The sequence below is a fragment of the Gossypium hirsutum genome, chromosome A08 (assembly GCF_007990345.1).
Source record: "Gossypium hirsutum isolate 1008001.06 chromosome A08, Gossypium_hirsutum_v2.1, whole genome shotgun sequence".
NCBI lineage: Eukaryota > Viridiplantae > Streptophyta > Magnoliopsida > Malvales > Malvaceae > Gossypium > Gossypium hirsutum.
Genome location: NC_053431.1, coordinates 76571599 through 76593570, shown reverse-complemented (window position 1 = coordinate 76593570; position 21972 = coordinate 76571599). Strand labels below are relative to the sequence as shown.

At 39.6% G+C, this 21972-nt stretch overlaps 1 non-coding gene across 1 annotated transcript; it reads left to right on the top strand.

The window, feature by feature from the left end:
- The first annotated feature begins 3146 nt into the window (after window positions 1–3146).
- Window positions 3147–3253, top strand: LOC121205170 (small nucleolar RNA R71). Its single transcript, XR_005900255.1, has one exon. It is a non-coding gene; the product is annotated as a small nucleolar RNA R71 (small nucleolar RNA).
- Window positions 3254–21972: the final 18719 nt, after the last annotated feature.

Here is a 21972-nt window from a genome sequence, read left to right as displayed (position 1 = left end):
CTCCTCCTTGAATTCCTCCGTATATAAACCCAATACCGTACCAAATTCTGGGACGCTGAGCTGGTGGACTAACCCGCCTATGCGAAATTGGACCGTGCTGGGATCATCGTAGTTCGTCATTACGGTCTGAAGATGGAATGTTGAGCATAGTTCCATCATGATCTCGAGGTATGTTGGCTCGATGATCCCAAAGAACAGCTCCCAAGGGTCGGTGGTCAGGAGGGCCCGAATTGCTTCAGCCAACTGAACTTATTCTACCGTAGCCCAGTCAATGTAGCGGCCTGCAATTAAAGGTCGGGCCTGAAGCATTTGGAATAGTTCTTTTTGGGGCCCGATGGGGAACCTCGGGAAAGGGTGACGAACTTCCGCGGTAGGACCCGAGGAAGATGACGCTCCCTTCGTTTTCTTTGAAGCAGGGATAGCGGCCTTTTTACCACGTGAAGACGACATTGTATATGCTAAAGGGAAGAGATTGGGCATCGAGAATGAAGTTGGGAGCGGCGCACAGGCATGGCAGAGAGGCCGTGTGGACTTGCAGCAGCTAGGGTTAGGGGTTTTGAGTGGGGAAGGCAATGAATAGTGCAGGGTATTTATAGATTTTGGGGCACAAGGCCAGGTGACACACTCGTGTTCCCTAATTTCAGCCCGTGTGATTCACGAATTTTGAATTTGGGCGTGTCTGACATTTAGTACAGGCCCGTGTTCCTTGGGCGTGTGGGTGCACATGGCCTTGTCACACGGCCGTGTCTGGAATTGTTCGCTTCTCCCACGCTTGTGTATGTATACCCACGCCCATGTCAATCTAACAGGTTCGACCACGGGTGCTAGACATGGGCGTGTCGTACACCCGTTCTGCTTTAACAGGTTCACCCACGGTTCTTCTACACGGGCATGTCGCACACCCGTGTTGTTTTGACAGGTTCAACCACGGCCATGTTGCATGGCCTTGGCGTTTTATCATAGCTCGTGTTTGGAAAAATTGTTGCCCTGTTTTCACACAGCTCTAAGCACGCCCGTGTGCTTGGCCGTGTCTCTGTGGAAGACCTGTATTCAAGAGCTCCGTTAGTAAGTTAGGTGTTGAAGACTAAATTTTAAAGAAGTTAATACAGTTAATGCTCGGGTTGCCTCTCAAGAAGCGCTTATTTATAGCCTAAGCTCAACTTACCTCTCCGTTGAATCGTCATGGTGGTTCGAGGAGTTTATACTCCTCATTCTTGCTATCAATCTTATCAAAATAAGGTTTTAAAAGGGTGCTATTTACCTTAAAAGTGTCGAACTTAGGATGACTCACCTCGACTGTACCGAATGGGAAAATGCTGAGTACCGTAAAATGGATTTCTTCATTCGATGTGGTAGTTACAATGTAGGGATCTGCGGCATCTAATAAGACTCTATCTCCAACCTTAAGTTGATTTGGGTAGGTATTGAGCTCGTCCTGGCGTAGTTTTGGTTTATCGTGTGTTCTTGGTTTATGCGTCCGCCATTCATCAAGCTCCTCGATTTGTAACTTTCGATCTTCATGAACAGGTCCTCTACTATTGCTTGAGAATGACTCATGTGCTTCCTTCAGACTCATTTCCTACAAAGTAGGTTGTACCATATTGCTAGTTTTAGTAGAATAGGTTAAAAGATCACCTTCAAATTCTGATGTGTTGCAAGAATTGCAAGCTTGAAGAGTGATTGTTTCGTCTCCCACATGGATTGTGACTTCACCTGTGCCAACATCAATAATTGTTTTAGCAGTTACTAAAAAGGGTCTCCCTAAAATCAAAGGGGTGTTGTTACCCTCCTCTATGTTTAGAACAACGAAGTCAACAGGAAATATAGATTTATCTATTTTAACTAGTACATCTTCAATAATACCCCTAGGAAATCTTATAATTTTATCTACTAATTGAATGCTCATCCTAGTTTGTTTAGGTTACCCAAGACCTTGTTGCTTAAACATTTTGTAAGGCATGACGTTGATACTAGCCCTTAAATCAGCTAATACATTATTAATATCTAAAATACCAATTAACCAAGGAATCGTAAAACTACCTGGATCTTTTAGTTTGTTGGGTAGTTTATTCTGGAGAATAGCTGAGCAAACTGCTTTTAGCTCCACGTACGATGCCTCGTCCAACTTCCGTTTATTTGCTAAAAGCTCCTTTAAAAATTTCATTACGTTTGGCATCTGCGATAGAGCTTCAAAAAATGGTAAGTTAATGTGTAATTTTTTTAAGAGTTTAAGGAATTTACCAAATTGGTCATCTAAGCTATCTTTCCTTGTCGCGTTGGGGTATGGCACATGAGGTTTATATTCGATATTCATTGATTTGTTTTTATTATGACCTGCCTTACCTTGACTTTGCTTACCATAGTTTCATGCCTCGGTTCTGGCTCAGGCTCAACGACTCCTTCGTCATCTTGAATATTAATTGCGTTGAGTTGTTTCCTTGGGTTGCGTTCAGTATTACTTGGCAAGCTACCTTGTGGTCGTTCAGAGATTAGTTTGGAAAGCTGGCCTATCTGAGTTTCGAGCCCTTAGATCGATGCTTGTTGATTTTTAAGTGTTGTCTCGGTGTTTTGGAAATGGGTTTCTGACACCGAGATAAACTTTGAGAGCATCTCTTTAAGGTTCGACATCTTTTCCGGTAGGGTGGTTGTTGGTAGCCTGAAGGTGGTCTCTGATTTCCTTGGCCTCCCCATGAGAAATTTGGGTGGTTCTTCTGACCTGCATTGTAAGTGTTACTATATGGATTGTTTTGAGATCGAGAATTATTACCTATGTAATTTAACTGCTCGTTATCCATGTTATGGCCATATGGTTGGTATTCCGAATGGCTTGTTCCACATCCACTTGCTTCTCACTGTATTACTGGGTGAACCTATGAAGAACTAAGAAAACCATCAATTTTCTTATTCAAGAGTTCTACTTGATTAGAGAGCATGGTGATCGAATCGACGTTATAAACACCGACTGTTTTTGTTGGCTTGTCCTCATGACTTGCCATTGATAGTTATTCAATGACATCTCTTCTATAAACTCATTAGCATCTTCAGGTGTTTTATTATTGATGGTTCCGCTAGCAGTTGCGTCAACCATTTGCCGAGTCGAAGGATTCAGGCCATTATGGAACGTTTGAACCTGAAGCCAAAGAGGTAACCCATGGTGAGGGCACCTTCTCAGTAAGTCATTGTATCTCTCCCATGCATCGTAAAGAGTTTCTAAGTCCATCTGCACAAATGAAGAGATATCATTACGTAATTTAGCCGTTTTAGCTGGCGGAAAATATTTTAGTAAAAATTTTTCGGTCATTTCTTCCCAAGTAGTGATTGACCCTCGTGGTAACGAGTTCAACCACTGTTTAGCTTCGTTCCTCAATAAAAAGGGAAACAACCGAAGACGTATGGCATCGTCAGAAACACCATTAATTTTAAATGTATCGTATAGTTCCAAAAAGTTTGCTAAGTGAGTGTTGGGATCCTCATCCTACAAACCATCAAACTGAACAAATTACTGTATCATTTGAATAGTGTTAGGTTTTAGTTCAAAAGTATTTGCAGCTACAGCAGGTCTAACTATGCTCGATTCAGTTCCTGTTAAAGAAGGTTTAGCATAATCATACATAGTGCAAGGAGCAGGATTTTGATTAACCACAATTGCAGGAGGTAGCTGATTGTCTTGGTTTTCAGCCATCTCTTCGGTTGGGGGTTGAGTATCGTCCTTTTGCTCGTTCTCTGTGTATCTTAAGCTTTGCCTTATTTCTCTTTGGTTTCTCCGAACTGTGTGATCGATTTCTTCGTCAAAAAATAGTGGTCCTGACGGGTTTCTTCTAGTCATAAACTATAAAAACCTGCCAAGAGAAAGAAAAAAGTAAATTAATAAATAATAATTAAATTAAATTGAAAGAAAAATAAATGGCTAAAGTAATAAAAATTGAGCGTTCCTAATATCTTAATTCCCCGGCAATGGTGCCAAAAACTTGATTGCGTTATTTCGTGATAGATTTTAAATATTGATAATTAATCATTCTTGAAACTAACTATTATCGCGATGTAGGCAAGTGTACCTATCGAACAGTAGTATAGTTTTAGCAAGACCAGATTGTTGAACCCAAAGGAACTAAAAGTACTAGTAGTGACTGTTTTTTTATTATCTAGCCTAAGAATAGAGAGGTTTTGTTTTAACTAACTAATTATCTAATCTAAGAACTCACTGAGAATAGAATTGGGGAACTACTTTTTGGGAAAATCGATTGAATTAAGACAATACCTAAGGAAAAATCCACCTAGACTTTACTTGTTATTCTGGCTCTGAACCGGGCGATTTATTCATTCAACTTGTTTTGTAGAGATCCCTAAGTTATGTTATTATCCCTATTCAAGACTAATAACGTCTAATCCCTAGATTGAATAATTGAGACCTTTCTCTAATTAACACCATAAGGTTGCATTAACTCGATCTATGGATCCCCTTATTAGGTTTCACCCTAATCCTGCAAAATCTTGTCACCCCATGTCTAGGCATGCAATCAACTCTGCTTAATTATGACAAATGTACTTAGACAAGGTCTATTCCTCCTTTGAGTAAGAGCTTATCTTGAATCGGTATCCTGGGATATCAAAATAAGAATTAAGAATACATAATTAAGAACAAGTTAAATATTTATCATAAGAAAATAATAACAATATTCGTCTTAGGTTTCATTCCCCTTAGGTATTTAAGGGTTTTAGTTCATAACTAAACAAGAAAACATCTCAGAATAATAAAGAATACAAAACATAAAGAAAACCTAAAACTCTTGAAGGGGAAATTGAGGAGAGATCTTCAGTCTTGATGGTGAGTCCGGCTTCTGAGATGGATCAATTGGTTTCCTTGGAGTAATTCCTTACTCTCTCCCTCCGTGTGTCTTGCTTCCTCCTCTAGGGTGTATTTATAGGCTTTAGAATGCCTAAGAGCCCTCAAAATTAGCCTTTTCCGAATTGGACTCAACTTGGGCTCGGTAGGGACACACCCGTGTGACATGCCCGTGTGCGATTACTTCAGGCCGTGGTCAAGCCTACCGAATTGACACAGCTGTGTGGTCTGCCTGTGTGAGGAGGTCCAGGCCGTGTTGATTTCGTACTTTGGCCCATTTTCTACATTTTTGGCCTGTTTCTTGTTCTTTTTGTTCTCCTATGCTCTCTTAAGTATAAAACATGAAATTAAAGCATTAGGAGCATCGAATTCACCAATTCTAATTGAAAATCATCCATAAAATGTGTTAAGCATGGGGTAAAATATGTATAAATTACGGTTATCAGTAGCCACACAACAAAAACCATTGATTAGCAAAGCAACAAATCAGGAATGGGCAGAAGTTGAGAAAAAAATAATAGAAATTGAAGAGGAGGTTGAAGAAACATCAAAAGCAAATACGATTGAACAGAAGATAAGAGATGAATCAAACAAAATTAGTACAGGGCCACGTTGAAGATGAAGAATTGTGGAAATTGAAGAAATGTTTGGTGGGAGAGGTGGCTACTTTTTATGAAACAAATAGTTTGGCTGATAGAATTGTGAGGATAGGACTTGGCGAAATTAGTGTGAAGAGAATTCAAGGAAATTATTTCCTTATTGAGATTCCATATGAAGAACTAATAGAAATATTGAAATAGAAAGAATGGTCGTACTTGAAGGAATATTTCATAAGGATTGAACCTTGGTGAAAAAAGATAGTGTTCTCAGAGAGGGTCTCATGGACCAAAATTTTAGGGGTACCTCTGTACTACTGGAATTATGAAACATTCAAAAGGGTAGTTGGCAATTGAGCGATCTAATTTTGATGGGGGAGAACTTGACAAAAACAACAAACTATGAGAAGATTGAGATGCTAATTTCAATTAAACAATCGATGCAGATTGAAGAAGTAATAACATTGGATGTGGGAGATATTAGTTTTTTGACCAGTTTAAGAGAAAGGGGATGGTCAAAAGTATTTAGAAACAATATCTCGAACAAGGAGGTACGACAGGAGGAGGTTGAAGAAGGTGTGTCAGAATTAAAATTGGTGATCAGATTGGAATCGAAGAAATCTCAAGAGGGCAACTAAAACATTATGGAGAAAGTAATTATGGAAGATGGCACTAAAAATGATAAAAATGGAAAAAAATATTAGACGATGTTTGGGGTATTAAATGAAGGGGATCATGATGCCGGAAGTAATGGAAATTTAATTGAAAGGGAATTTGGAGATAGTAGAGGTATGGACTGGGCTAGAAAGGACTTAGTAATTATGTGTCTGGCATTTGTAATAGGCCTGAGTGGGGGATCAGATGCACATGAGGATATGGAAGATGGTGTGGAATTAGAAATGAAGGGCTGATTTTGGGAGAGGAAAATAGTTCATAGCAAAACAAAATTCTAAAAACGAATTAGAAAATGAATCAGGGGGACAAGGGATTTGTCAAGAGATTGAAGATGTATTCTTAAATACAATCCAAAATAGAAAGAAGAAGAAACATTTAATAAAAAAATCAGTTCCATGCGAGACATTCTGGATAGGATGCTGACATTTAAGGAGAAACAAAAGAGGGATAGAATTTGGAGGAAGAAAATGGGCAAGGTAACATCAAGAAGTGTAGAAAATCATGAATTTATCATTTTCAGAGTCAGACATCAGCAACAGAAGGAAGGTAATTTTAAGGGAGGCAAAGCAGACCTGGAAAGTGGGGAAAAAATTAGGATTAAGTGTGAGGGGAAATGAAGTGGATGTCCTTGAGGATATAATGAGACTCGAAGACCAATAGCAAAGGACTTGAAGAGAATAAATAAAGCCCCAGTGCAACAACAGGTGCGAGTTTGAATTTGCTGTTTTGATTTATCTTGGAAAATTGGTTAGATGATATGAGAATTGTTACTTGGAATATAAGAGGTTTAGCATCAGAGGTCAAGATTGAAATGGTGAGTAGATTAGTTAGAATACACAGGGTAAATGTATGTTTTCTTACAGGAAACAAAATTACAAGTAGTGTTTGGGGATCTAATTACAAGAAACTGGGGAGATGACAACTTTGATTTTAGGTATGAGACAGCAGTAGGTCGTTCAGGAGGGTTAATTACAATATGGGATAAAGAGTATTTTCAAATGAATAAGGAATATTGTGTTAATCAATTTGTAGTGGTGGAAGGGATTTGGTTGTCCGAAAGTTGGGAAGGAGTATTGATCAATGTATATACGCCTAACACATTGATGAAACAAAAGATTTTATGGGATGAGATGATTGAGATTTGAAAAGAGTTTAATAAACATTGGTTATGGGTAGGGACTTTAACATAGTTAGAAACAAGAGCGAAAGAAGCAACTATGTGGGATTATTACAGGGATCGAAGGATTTTTGGAGCTTTATTGACAAATGCAAATTGGTGGATTTGTTATTGATAGGGAAAAATTTAACCTGGTATCGACTAGACAAGAAGAAGAGTAGGCTGGATAGATTTCTAGTGGATGAAGAATGGTTAGAACATTCTAAAGGAATTTTTTTGTGGGGAAGTGTTGATGGACAAAGGAAAATGGCGAAGGTAAAGTGGAAACAAATTTGATTGCCAAAGGATAAGTGGGGTGCAGGAGTTGTGGATATCAGGGTAAATAACAAAACACTCATGGCCACATAGAGTTGGAGATACGCGGTGGAAAGAGAAGCGTTATAGAGAAAAACTATATTTACGAAGTACAAATCCCTTGCACAAGAATGGCAAATTAGAACGATCAACACAAAAGATATGTCGGTGGTTTGGAGGGGTATCGTGAAGAATGCTAAATACTCAAAAGTGGCTAAATGGATGGGGAAAGAATCTTTTCGTTGGCTAATTGGGAATGGTAATACAATAATGCTCTGGGAGGATATTTAGTTTGGAGAATGACCAATGAGAGTGGAATTTCCAAGGTTGTTTCGTTTAGTAAATAACACGAAAGGGTTGGTGAAAGACTTTTTGAACTTGAACGAGTTTGATGAGGTTAATTGGGTAGACTTCTTTATACGACCACTATTGGAAAGGGAATTGGATATGCACAATTACTTAAGGGAAGTAGTTAGTAATAAGGTGCTGGTGCCAGAAGAGGAGGATTGTCTAATATGGATACATGATAATAAATGGGTGTTCTTAGTGAAGAAATTATCAGAATTATTGATCAAATGAGTGGAAGACATTAGTTTCGCTTTATAACATTTGGAAGTTAAAAGTACCTCCTAGAGTGAGAAGCTTCCATTGGATGCTTTCAATAGATAGGCTACCTACTAAGGAGTTCCTGAATAGAAGAGGTGCGTAGCTTTGTTAATTGGAGAAAGGTTGCTCTTGGTGCGATAGAGAATCAGAGAACGCAGAGCATCTTTTTTTCTAATGCAAATTCATTGAAGGGTTTTGGTGAAAGACTTTCTAGTGGTGGGATGTTGAATGGAATCCAGTTGATGGTTTCTTAGATTTTTACTCTTTATGTAATAATGTGGATTTTATAGGTGAGTGCAAAAGCCTATGGCTAATATCGGTGACAGTTGTAACACCCCACACCCATACCCAATGCTGGGACGGAATACGAGGTGTTACCTACCTTGAACACATGCATTCCTACGTTTCTGAATCAACAAGACCTGGTCAAATTTAAAACTTTGTCTAAACTTCTTCAATATGGCCTACAAGACTCCAAACATTCATTTAAAAGCCAATTGGGGCCAATTTGGGTTCTTCAACGTATTCTAAAAAATAACACTAGACACAGGAGAACACGCCTGTGTTAAAGGGCCAACACGCCCGTGTGACCAATTTGACATGGCCGTGCTATTGGCCCGTATGGCTCACACGGCCTAAGCACACAAGGACACGCCCTTGTCCTTTACCTATGTGGAATCAATTTCAATTTCGAACCTATAGGAGTTTTCACACGGCCTAGCACACACCTCTGTCCATGGCCCGTGTCCCTCACATTGCCATGACACACCAGTGTCTTAGCCCGTGTGTAAAAACCTGGACTTTCTATTTCTGACGTTAGTGATTCTTAAGGTTCAGGCGGCCAAGGCACACACCCATGTGCTAGGCCATGTCCTTCACACGGCTGAGACACACGATCCTATCTCTGCCCATGTGTTTACTACCATGCATACTGACTTGTAAATTTTACGTACAGGGGACATTCGGCTGGATCGCACGCCTGTGGGGCATACTGTGTGTCACACACAGCCTATAAACACACCCATGTGTTTACCCGTGTGGGAAAAAATAAGGCTATCTACCAAGCCACTTTGTCACCCTTAGTCACATAACCTACACAAAATCAATCAACACCAGTACAAGAATGGTCCACATAACTAAAACAGTCACAATAGGCAACATTTCACATATGCAATATACTCATCCATGAAAATAACATCTTTTATGTATATATAACAAAATGAATATTAGCCCTCATTCAAGGCTTTATACCAAGTAAAGGGTTTTAGCCCAAGCCAACACATTCGGCCAATTCCCAATGACACAAAATATTAAAGCCTAAGCCCTATACATGCCATACTCAAAAGAAGTAATCTAACTATACCGAGTGCTTCGGCTGATAGTGTGATCGTTGGATCCGACGTCCGTTGGTTCTTGAGATATTTAGGCCGCACTATAAGAAAATGGAAAGGAAAGGAAGTAAGCACAGAGCTTAGTAAGTTGCATGCAAATAAATATAACAACAATTTTACTATTCATCAACATGCTCATAATACAAGAGAAGGCATAAGCACAATTTACTCATCACTATCCATTACAAATCATATAAAATATTTTGAGCTCACATCTCATACATACTAAATTGGTATCTGTACCACTCACAACAAGGTTATACTTCTCTCACTAACTTAAACCATAACTCTCACTGTTAAACCATTTGGAACACTACCAGATAATCAATAAGCCTCAAACATGGCATAGAATGCCGATGCCATGTCCTAGACGTGGTCTTACACTGGCTCATATCTCAAGTCGATGTCATGTCCTAGACATAGTCTTACACTGACTATGATCATCGAGGCCGACGCCATGTCCCAGACATGGTCTTACACTAGCTCTCACATATCTGTGCTGATGCCATGTCCTAGACATGGTTTTATACTGACACATCTCGTAGCCGATGCATGTCCTAGACATGTCTTACGCTAGTTTACGTCTTGAGGCAGTTGCATGTCTCAGACATGTCTTAAACTAGCTTTCGTCTCAATGCTAATGCCATGTCCCAGACATGGTCTTACACTGGCTCATAATAACCCATACGTCATGGCATGGATATCTGATTTATTTCCTATGGTTCAAAAGGGTGATTCTACTATCTCAACTATCATCATGCATTCTCAATTCCACAATCAAGAAATTCATGCTATAGCAATCAAAAAACATATAATAACAATGTAGTTGTATTACTTACATACAACTTACCTCGGATTACAAAATATGGCGATTAGTCGGTCTAATCTACTTATTTGGCCTTCCCCCGGTCTAGGCTCGTATTTTGAATTTCTTGATCTATAATAATAAAATTCACTCGTTTTGTCAGCTCCTTAATCTAGACACTCGAAAATTCAATATTGGGTAAAATGACCATTTTGCCCCTAGACTTTTACAAAATGACCATTTTAACCCTATGCTTGAAAATCGATTTTTTTATCGAATTTCTTCATAACATAAGCCTAGCCAAACCATTTTTACTCTTATAGAAATCCAAAATTTCCACTATTTCACACATTAATCACTTATTTTACAACTTATGCAAAATGGTCCTTAGTTAAGGCTTCCCTGAAAACTTCTTCACAAAAGTTTTTTATTACACATCTAATACTCATATTCTTTCATAAAATTTCAAAAAACTACATGAACACTTTCACGGTAAAACCCTAGACTTTCAACCATTTTGCAAAATGGTCCCCTCATTTGAAAGCTCATGCTTCAAAGGGTCCAAAATGTAAAAATCATCAAGAAAACTATCAAAATCACTTACTTGGGAGAGGGATAAGTTGGTAAATCTTTCAAGCTTCCCAAGCCCCTCTAATGGCTGATATTCCAGTTGGAATAAAGAAAGAGGAAAGAAAATGAAGGTAAATTTTTATTTTATTCAATCTATTCACTTAAGTCACCAACCCACCTAATTTCTTTGACTTTTCTATCTCCTTGTCCCTATGGCCGGTCATGCTATTCTAAAGGGTCTAATTTCCCTTTAAAGACCTCCAATTTTGGTCCTTTAGCTATTTAACACCCTTAGCTATCAAAATAGGACTTTTGTTCTTTATGCAATTTAGTCCTTTTTTCGAAATTAAGCTCATAAACGCTAAAATTACTTCGCCAAATTTTTCATGCACTAATATAAACATGTTATAAACTTAAAATAATAATAAAATACTTTCTCCGACCTCGAATTAGTGGTCTCAAAACCACTGTTCTAACATGGCCCAAAATCGAGTAGTTACAATTCTTTCCCCTTAGGGATTTTCGTCCCTAAAAATCTTATCGGCGAATAAGTTCGATTACTGATCTCTCATGGTCTCCTCGGGTTCCTATGTGGCTTCCTTAACTCCATGTCTATGCCACAAAACTTTCACAAGTATGATACTTTTATTCCTCAATTGTTTGACTTCCCAAGCCAAAACTTTGACCGGCTTTTTGCGATACGTTATGTCCGGATGAATTTCTACCTCTGATGGCGCAATCACATGCAAGGGGTCCAATTTATATCGATGTAACATGGACACATGAAACACATCGTGAATCTTTTCTAACTTTGAGGGAAAAGCCAATCGGTAGGCCACAGGCCCTGCTCTCTCGATAACCTCATAAGGTCCTATGAAACGAGGACTCAACTTGCCTCTTCTACTAAATCTGAGGACTTTCCTCTACGGGGATACTTTCAAGAACACTTGATCACTGACTTGAAGTTCAATCTTTTTTCGTTTCAAATCTGCGTAGGATTTCTGTCTATTTGAGGTGGCCTTCAAACAATCACAAATCACTTTAACTTTCTCTTTAGCCTCTTTGACTAGATCGACCCCGTGAATATGACTCTCTCTGAGCTCAGTCCAATATAAAGGCGTTCGACAATTCCGCCCATATAAACCCTCATAAGGCGCCATCTTCACACTTGACTGATAACTATTATTGTAAGCGAATTCAACCAATGGTAAGTACCATTCCCAACTACCTTAAAACTCGAGAACACAACACCGCAACATGTCTTCTAAAATTTGAATTACTCTTTCTGACTGACCGTCAGTTTGTGGGTGAAATGTCATACTAAAATTCAGGTTAGTTCCCAATGCCACTTGTAACTTCTTTCAAAACCTTAAGGTAAATCTCTAGTCTCCATTTGAAATAATCGACAGAGGCACTCCATGAAGCATCACAATCTCGAAAACGTACAAGTCGGCCAGCTTCTCAAGAGAGTAGTCGGTACGCACTGGTATAAAATTTGCTGACTTTGTTAACCTATCTAGAACAAACCAAACAACATACTTTTTCTTCGGGTTACCGGTAAACCCGTCACAAAATCTATAGTAATCCGATCCCACTTCCACTCAGGGACAGTGATAGGCTGAAGTAGACCCGAAGGTACTTGATGTTCATCCTTCTCTTGCTGACACACTAGGCACTTAGAGACAAACTCTGAAATGTCTCTTTTCATTCCTGACCACCAATACATTTTATTTAGGTCGTTGTACATTTTCACACTACCCGGGTGGATAGACAAGCAACCACTATGTGCCTCTCGTAGAATCTTCTGAATAAGTACACTGTCCTTGGGTACACAAACTCTATCTTTGAACATTATACACCTATCGGTGACAATCCAAAAGTCTGATTCAACCCTCGAATCACACTAAGTCATCTTAGCTTGCAAATCCTTGTCACCTTTCTGAGCTTCACAGATCTCTTGTAGAAACATTGGCCTAATTCTCAACTCTGCCAGAACCGAACCATCATCTAATAAGGCTAACTGTGCGTCCATTGCTCTCAACGTAAATAATGATTTTCTACTCAAGGCATCGGTGACCACATTTACGTTGCGTAGGTGATAATCAATCACCAACTCATAATCCTTTATCAACTCTAGCCACCTTCATTGCTGTAGGTTCAACTCCTTCTGAGTCATTAAATACTTGAGACTTTTATGGTCGGTGAACACTCGGCACTTCTCGCCATACAAATGGTGTCTCCAAATTTTCAATGCGAACACAATGGCGGCCAACTTTAAGTCGTGCATCGGGTAGTTTTTCTCATGTGGTTTTAGTTGTCTCGAAGCATAACCTATAACCTTACCTTCTTGCTTAAGTACACACCCCAATCCATTCATGGAGGTGTCGTTATATATCACAAAATCTTTGCTCGATTCCAGTTGCACGAACACTAGGACTTTGGTCAACAAAACCTTTAACTTCTCAAAACTCCATTGGCACTTTTCTGTCCATTCGAACTTGACTTTTTTTTGCAAAAATCTTGTCATTAGAGTTGCTATCATAGAGAATCCATTAACAAATCTTCTACAGTACCCATCCAAACCCAAAAACCTTCGAACCTCTGTCACATTCCTTGGCGGTTTCCACTCGACAATAGTCGAGATCTTGCTTGGGTCAACTCGGATCCCATCACCCGACACAATGTGTCTGACAAATCCGACCTCCTTAAGCCATAATTCACTCTTACTGAACTTGGCGTACAACTACTTGTCTCTCAAGGTTTGTAAAACTGTTCTCAAATGTTCGGCGTGCTCACTCTCATCATACGAATAAATCAATATGTCAGAGATAAAAATGACGACAAACTTATCCAAATATGGTCGGAAAATGCGATTCATCAGGTCCATAAAAACCACTGGGACATTCGTTAAGCCAAAAGGCATAACGAGGAACTCATAATGCCGTACCTCGTCCAAAATGCAGTTTTCGGTACATCTTGCTCCTTAACCCTTAACTGGTAATATCCTGACCTTAGGTCAATCTTGGAAAATACAGTGGCTCCCTTCAACTGATCAAATAGGTCACCGATCCTTGGCAAAGGATACTTATTTTTCACAGTCACTTTGTTGAGTTGTCTGTAGTCGATATATAACCTCATCGACCCGTCTTTCTTTTTCACAAAAAGTACAAGAGCAACCCACGGGGAAAAATTCGATCTTGCGAAGCCTTTATTTGTTAACTCTTGTAGCTGTACTTTCAACTCCTCTAATTCTGTTGGTGCCATTCTATACGGGGCAATTGATATAGGAGCTGTGCCAGGTATTAACTCGACACCAAACTCAACTTCTCTGGTTAGAGGTAATCTGGGTAACTCTTTGAGAAACACATCTATAAACTCCAAAACCACCGGCACCAATTCAATCTTTGACTCAGACACTTGAGTAATCAGCACAAAAGTGAGATATGTCTCATATCCTTTCCTCACATATTTCTCAGCAGTCAAAGACGATATTACTACAGGTGGGTCATCTAGTTCCTTTGGTTCAACCCGAAGAACATTCCCATCTTCATATTTCAACTCGAAAGATTTCCTCCCACAGTCCACTACAACACTATAAGAAGTTAACCAATCCATTCCAAGGATTACATCGAACTCATCAAATGGCAACAACATGAGGTTAGCCAGAAAACTATGACCTTTAATTGTCAATGGACAATTTTTACATACTTGGTCAACGAACACATGTTTGCCTAGCGCGTTTGACACTTTTATCACAAATTCGGTAGACTCAACAGTCATATTCATTCTGGGCACTAATTTCATGCACACATAGGAATGAGTAGACCCTAGATCAACCAAAGCAATAATAGAAATACCATGAAGAGAAAAAGTACTCGTGATAACATCTGTTGAAGATGCCTCTTCGCGAGCGTGAGTGGCATAAGTTCTTGCAAGCACTTGGCCATCAGACCTCACAGCTAGATCTCTAGGGTTGCTTCTACTACTAGCCCCACTACCTGGGTTCTTCTATACTCTACCCCTCTCAGGAGCACTACTTGCCCTCATAACTTACTTTTTCTCTTTCTTATCTAGTTCAGGGAGTCTCGTATGAAGTGGTCCAAAGATCTGCATTTGAAGCAACCTCTTTCATTCGCTCAACATTCGCTGAAATTATGTCTACCACATTGTGAACACTCCGGCCTATTTGACCGGCCACTACCAACACTTGCAAAAGAAGTGGATTGGGCTTAAGACGCCGTATGCTGCTTATTCTTGCTCTTATTTGAGAATCCCATTGATGCGTTTCATCGGGTAGGAAAATCTCTCGATCTTTTAAATGAGGTCTATTGTGATTTCCCCATCTGTCTTTTGCTTGAGTATCGAGGCTCAATGTCAGCTTTTCCCTTCTCTTTGGCCAACTCTTCGGCCTTACATGCACTCTCCACTAGCACCACGAATTCCCTCAGTTCTAAGATGCCAACTAACAATCGGATATCTTCATTCAATCCGTCCTCAAATCTCTTGCACATGATAGCTTCGGTAGACACGCACTTCCTAGTGTATTTATTGAGCCTCACGAATTCACGCTCATACTTTGTTACGGTCTTTCGGTCCTGTTTCAATTCTAAAAATTCTTTTCTCTTCTGATCTATAATCCTTTAATTGATATACTTCTTTCAAAACTTTTCGTGAAAGAATTCCCATATTATCCTCTATCTCGATACAATAGACACGAGAGTATTCCACCATTTGTAGGCCGAGTCTCGTAGGAGTGACACTACACACTTCACGCACTCCTCAGGCATTCAAGATAACTCATCAAATGCCCTAATGGTATTTTCTAACCAAAATTCTGCTCTCTTCGGGTCATCATCAATCTTGGCCCAAAATTCTTTGGCCCTTTGCTTTCGTATCTTATCTATCAGGGGTCTCTCTCTCCTAACCACATCCACTCCTCGCGTAGCTACAGGGGTATACTGAGGAATAGGAGGTGGTGGGGGAGGTGTAGTATTCGGATTCGCCCAAATAAACTCCGAGTACCAAGCATCCATCATGTGGAGGTAAGCTTCTCTAGCTCATTCGCCCTAACTCATTGTCATGGGCTCGCTATCTATTGGCGCGGTCCTTCAGCGGGAGCTGACGCATTGCTCTCCACATCATCCACTGTAGCTATGTCAGGATCCATTTACTATATGAATAAAACACAATTTATCTCGTCAGGAGTCGTCACACTATTAATATACAATTATGACATGTATAGCTAAACTCGTACTCACGCTAGGTTAATCCTAGAACTGACTAAACCATGCTCTGATACCACTAACACCCTACACCCATACCCTACATCGGGACGGAATATGAGGCGTTGCCTACCTTGAACATATGCATTCCTACGTTTCTTAATCATCAAGACCTGGTCAAATTTAAAACTTTGTCTAAACTTCTTCAATATGGCCTACGAGACTCCAAACATTCATTTAAAAACCAATCCGGGTCAATTCAGGTTCTTCAATATATTTTGAAAAATAACACTAGACACAGGGGCACACGCCCGTGTAACCAATCCGACATGGTCGTGCTATTGGCCTGTGTGGCTCACACGACCTAAGCACACAGGGACACGCCCGTGTCCGTTACTCGTGTGGAATTAATTTCAATTTTGAACTTATAGGGGTTTTCACACGGCTTGGCACACGCCACCGTCCATGGCCCATGTCCCTCACACGGCCATGACACGCATGTGCCTTAGCCCGTGTGCAAAAACCTAGACATTCTATTTCTGATGTTAGCAATTCTTAAGGGCCACACGGCCAAGGAACACACCTGTGTCCTAGGCCATGTCCTTCACACGGCTGAGACACACGGCCGTGTCTTTGCTCGTATGTTTACCACCATGCATACTGACTTCTAAATTTTACGTGTGGGGGACACACGGTCAGATCGCACGCCCGTGGGGTATACCATGTGTCACACACACCCGTGTGTCTACCCATGTAGGCAAAAGTAAGACTATCTACCAAGCCTCTTCATCACCTTTACTCATAAAACCTACACAAAGTCAATCAACACCAATACAAGAATGATCCACATAACTAAAACAGTTACAATAGACAACATTTCACATATGCAATATACACATCCATGAAAATAGCATCTTTTATGTATATATAACAAAATGAATATTAGCCCTTATTCAAGGCTTTACACAAAGTAAAGGGTTTTAATCCCAGCCAACACATTTGGCCAATGCCCAATGACACAAAACATTAAAGCCTAAGCTTTATACATGCCATACTCAAAAGAAGTAATCTAACTATACTGAGTGCTTTGGATGATAGTGTGATCGTTGGCTTCGACGTCTGTTGGTTCTCTAGCTATTTAGGCTGTAAAATAAGAAAATGGAAAGGGGAGGAAGTAAGCACAGAGCTTTGTAAGTTGCTTGCAAATAAATGTAACAAAAATTTTACCATTCATCAACATGCTTATAATACAAGAGAAGGTATAAGCACAACTTACTCATCACTATCTATTACAAATCATATAGCATATTTTGGGCTCACATCTCATACATACTAAATCGGTATCTGTACAACTCACAACAACGTTATACTTCTCTCATTATCTTAAACCATAACTCTCATTGTTAAACCATTTGGAACACTACCAGATAATCAATAAGCCTCAAACATGGCGTAGAATACCGATGCCATGTCCCAGACATGGTCTTACACTGGCTTATATCTCAAGTCGATCCCATGTCCTAGATATGGTCTTGCACTGACTATCATCATCGAGGTCGACGCCACGCCCCAGACATGGTCTTAGACAAGCTCTCACATATCTGTGCTGATGCCATGTCCCAGAGATAGTCTTACACTGGCACATCTCGTAGTCGATGCATGTCCCAAACATGTCTTACACTGGCTTATGTCTCAAGGCCGATGCATGTCCTAGACATGTCTTACACTAGCTCTCGTCTCAATGCCGATGCCATGTCCCAGACATGGTCTTACACTGGCTCATAATAACCCATACGTCATAGCATGAATATCTGATTTATTTCCTATGGTTCAAATGGGAGATTCTACTATCTCAACTATTATCATGCATTCTCAATTCCACAATCAAGTAATTCATGCTATAGCAATCCAAAAACATATAATAACAATATAGTTGTATTATTTACATACAACTTACCTCGGATTACAAAATATGGCGATAGTCGGCCTAATCTACTTGCTTGGCCTTCCCCCGGTCTAGGTTCGAATTTTGAATTTCTTGATCTATAATAATAAAATTCACTTGTTTTGTCAGCACCTTAATCTAGACACTCAAAAATTCAATATTGGGCAAAATGACCATTTTGCCCCTAGACTTTTACAAAATGACCATTTTAACCCTATGCTTGAAAATTAATTTTTTTTTATCAAATTTATTCATCTCAGAAGCCTAGCCAAACCCTTTTTACTCTTATAGCAATCCAAAATTTCCACTATTTCACACATTAATCACTTATTTTACAACTTATGCAAAATGGTCCTTAGTTAGGGTTTCCATGAAAACTTCTTCACAAAAGTTTTTTATTACACATCTAATACTCATATTCTTTCATAAAATTTCAAAAAACTACATGAAAACTCTCACGGTAAAACCCTAGACTTTCAATCATTTTGAAAAATGGTCCCCTCATTTGAAAGCCCATGCTTCAAGGGGTCCAAAATGAAAAAATCGTCAAGAAAAATATCAAAATCACTTACTTGAGAGAGGGATAAGTTGCTAAACCTTTCAAGCTTCCTAAGCCCCTCTAATGGCTGATATTTTAGTTGGAATAAAGAAAGAGTAAAGAAAATCAAGGTAAATTTTTATTTTATTCAATCTATTCATTTAAGTCACCAACCTACCTAATTTCTTTGATTTTTGTATCTCCTTGTCCCTATGGTCGGTCATGCTATTCTAAAGGGTGTAATTTCCCTTTAAAAACCTCCAATTTAGGTCCTCTAGCTATTTAACACCCTTAGCTATCAAAATAGGACTTTTGCACTTTATGCAATTTAGTCCTTTTTCGAAATTAAGCTTATAAACGCTAAAATTACTTCGCTAAATTTTTCATGCACTAATATAAACTTGTTATAATCTTAAAATAATAATAAAATACTTTCTCTGACCTCAAATTAGTGGTCCCAAAACCACTGTTCTAACTAGGCCCAAAATTGGGCAGTTACAATTCTCCCCCCTTAGGGATTTTCGTCCTTGAAAATCTTATCGGCGAATAAGTTCGGGTATTGATCTCTCATGGTCTCCTCGGGTTCCCATGTGGCTTTCTCGACTCCATGTCTATGCCACAAAACTTTAACAAGTGCGATACTTTTATTCCTCAACTGTTTGACTTCCCGAGCCAAAACCTTGACCGGCTCTTCGCGATAAGTCATGTCCAGATGAATTTCTACCTCTGTTGGTGCAATCACATGCGAGGGTCCAATCTATATCGATGTAACACGGACACATGAAACACATCGTGAATCTTTCCTAACTCTGAAGGCAAAGCCAATCAATAAGCCAGAGGCCCTGCTCTCTCGGTAACCTCATAAGGTCCCATAAAACGAGGACTCAACTTGCCTCTTCTACCAAATCTGAGGACTTTCTTCCACAGGGATACTTTCAAGAACACTCGATCACTGACTTGAAGTTCGATCTTTTTCTATTTTAAATCCGCGTAGGATTTCTGTCTATCCGAGGTGGCCTTCAAACAGTCACAAATCACTTTAACTTTCTTTTCAGTCTCTTTGACTAAATTGACCCCGTGAATATGAATCTCTCTGAGCTCAGTTCAATATAAAGGTGTTTGCAATTTCGCTTATATAAACCCTTATAAGGCGCCATCTTCAAACTTGACTGATAATTATTATTGTAATCGAATTCAACCAATGGTAAGTACTGTTCCCAACTACCTTAAAGCTCGAGATTTCTACACCGCAACATGTCTTCTAAAATCTGAATTACTCTTTCTGACTGACCGTCAGTTTTTGGGTGAAATGTCATGCTAAAATTCAGTTTAGTTCCCAATGCCTCTTGTAACTTCTTTCCAAACATTGAGGTAAATCTCGAGTCTCTATTTGAAATAATCGACAGAGGCACTCCATGAAGCCTCACAATCTCAAAAACGTACAAGTCAGCCGGCTTCTCAAGAGAGTAGTCGGTACGCACTGGTATAAAATTTGTTGACTATTTTAACCTATCAAGAACAACCCAAACAACATCCTTTTTCTTCGGGTTACCAGCAAACCCGTCACAAAATCCATAGTAGTCCGATCCCACTTCCACTCGAGGACCATGATAGGCTGAAGTAAACCTGAAGGTACTTGATGTTCAGCCTTCACTTGCTGACACACTAGGCACTTAGAGACAAACTCTAAAATGTCGCTTTTTATTCCCGACCACCAATACATTTTCTTCTGGTCGTTGTACATTTTCACACTACCCGGGTGGATAGACAAGCAACCACTATGTGCCTCTCATAGAATCTTCTGAATAAGTTCGCTGTCCTTGGGTACACAAACTCTATCTTTGAACATTATACACCTATCGGTGCCAATCCGAAAGTCTGATTCAACCCCCGACTCACACTGAGTCATCTTAGCTTGCAAATCCTTGTCACCTTTCTAAGCTTCACAGATCTCTTGTAGAAACATTGGCCTAATTCTCAACTCTGCTAGAACCGAACCATCGTCTAATAAGGCTAATTAGGCATCCATTGCTCTCAACGCAAATAATGATTTTCTACTTAAGGCATCAGTGACCACATTCACCTTGCCTAGGTGATAATCAATCACCAACTCATAATCCTTTATCAACTCAAACCACCTTCATTGCCGTAGATTCAACTCCTTCTAAGTCATCAAATACTTGATACTTTTATGGTCGGTGAACACTCGGCATTTCTTGCTATACAAATGGTGTCTCCAAATTTTCAACGCAAACGCGATGGCAGCCAACTCTAAGTTGTGCGTCAGATAGTTTTTCTCATTTGATTTTAGTTGTCTCAAAGCGTAAGCTATAACCTTACCTTCTTGCATGAGTACACACCCCAATCCATTCAAGGAGGCGTAGCTATATATCACAAAATCTTTACTCGATTCCGGTTGCAATAACACTAGGACTTGGGTCAACAAAACCTTTAACTTGTCAAAACTTCGTTGGCATTTTTCTGTCCATTCGAACTTGACTTCTTTTCGCAACAATCTTGTCATTAAAGTTGCTAACATAGAGAATTCATTCACAAATATTCTATAGTACCCAGCCAAACCCAAAAAGCTTCGAACCTCTGTCACATTCCTCAGCGGTTTCCACTCGACAATAGCCGAGATCTTGCTTGGGTCAACTCTAATCCCATCACCAGACACAATGTGTCTGACAAATCCGACCTCCTTAAGCCAGAATTCACTCTTACTGAACTTGGCGTACAACTACTTTTCTCTCAAGGTTTGTAAAACTGTTCTCAAATGTTCCGCATGCTCACTCTCATTATGCGAATAAGTCAATATGTCATCGATAAAAATGACGAAAAACTTATCCAAATATGGTCGAAATGTGCGATTCATCAGGTCCATAAAACCATTGGGACGTTCGTTAAGCCAAAGGGCATGACGAGGAACTCATAATGCCATTTTATACGGGGCAATTGATATAGGAGCTGTGCCAGGTATTAACTCAACACCAAACTCAACTTCTCTGGTTGGAGGTAATCTGGGCAACTCTTCGGGAAACACATCTATAAACTTACAAGCCACCGGTACCAATTCAATCTTTGACTCAGACACTTGAGTATTTAGCACAAAAGCGAGATAAGTCTCATATCCTTTCCTCAAATATTTCTCAGCAGTTCAAAGACGATATTACTACAAGTGAGTCATCTGGTTCCTTTGGTTCAACCCGAAGAACATTCCCATCTGCACATTTCAACTCGATAGATTTCCTCCCGCAGTCCACTACAACACTATAAGAAGTTAACCAATCTATTCCAAGGATTACATCGA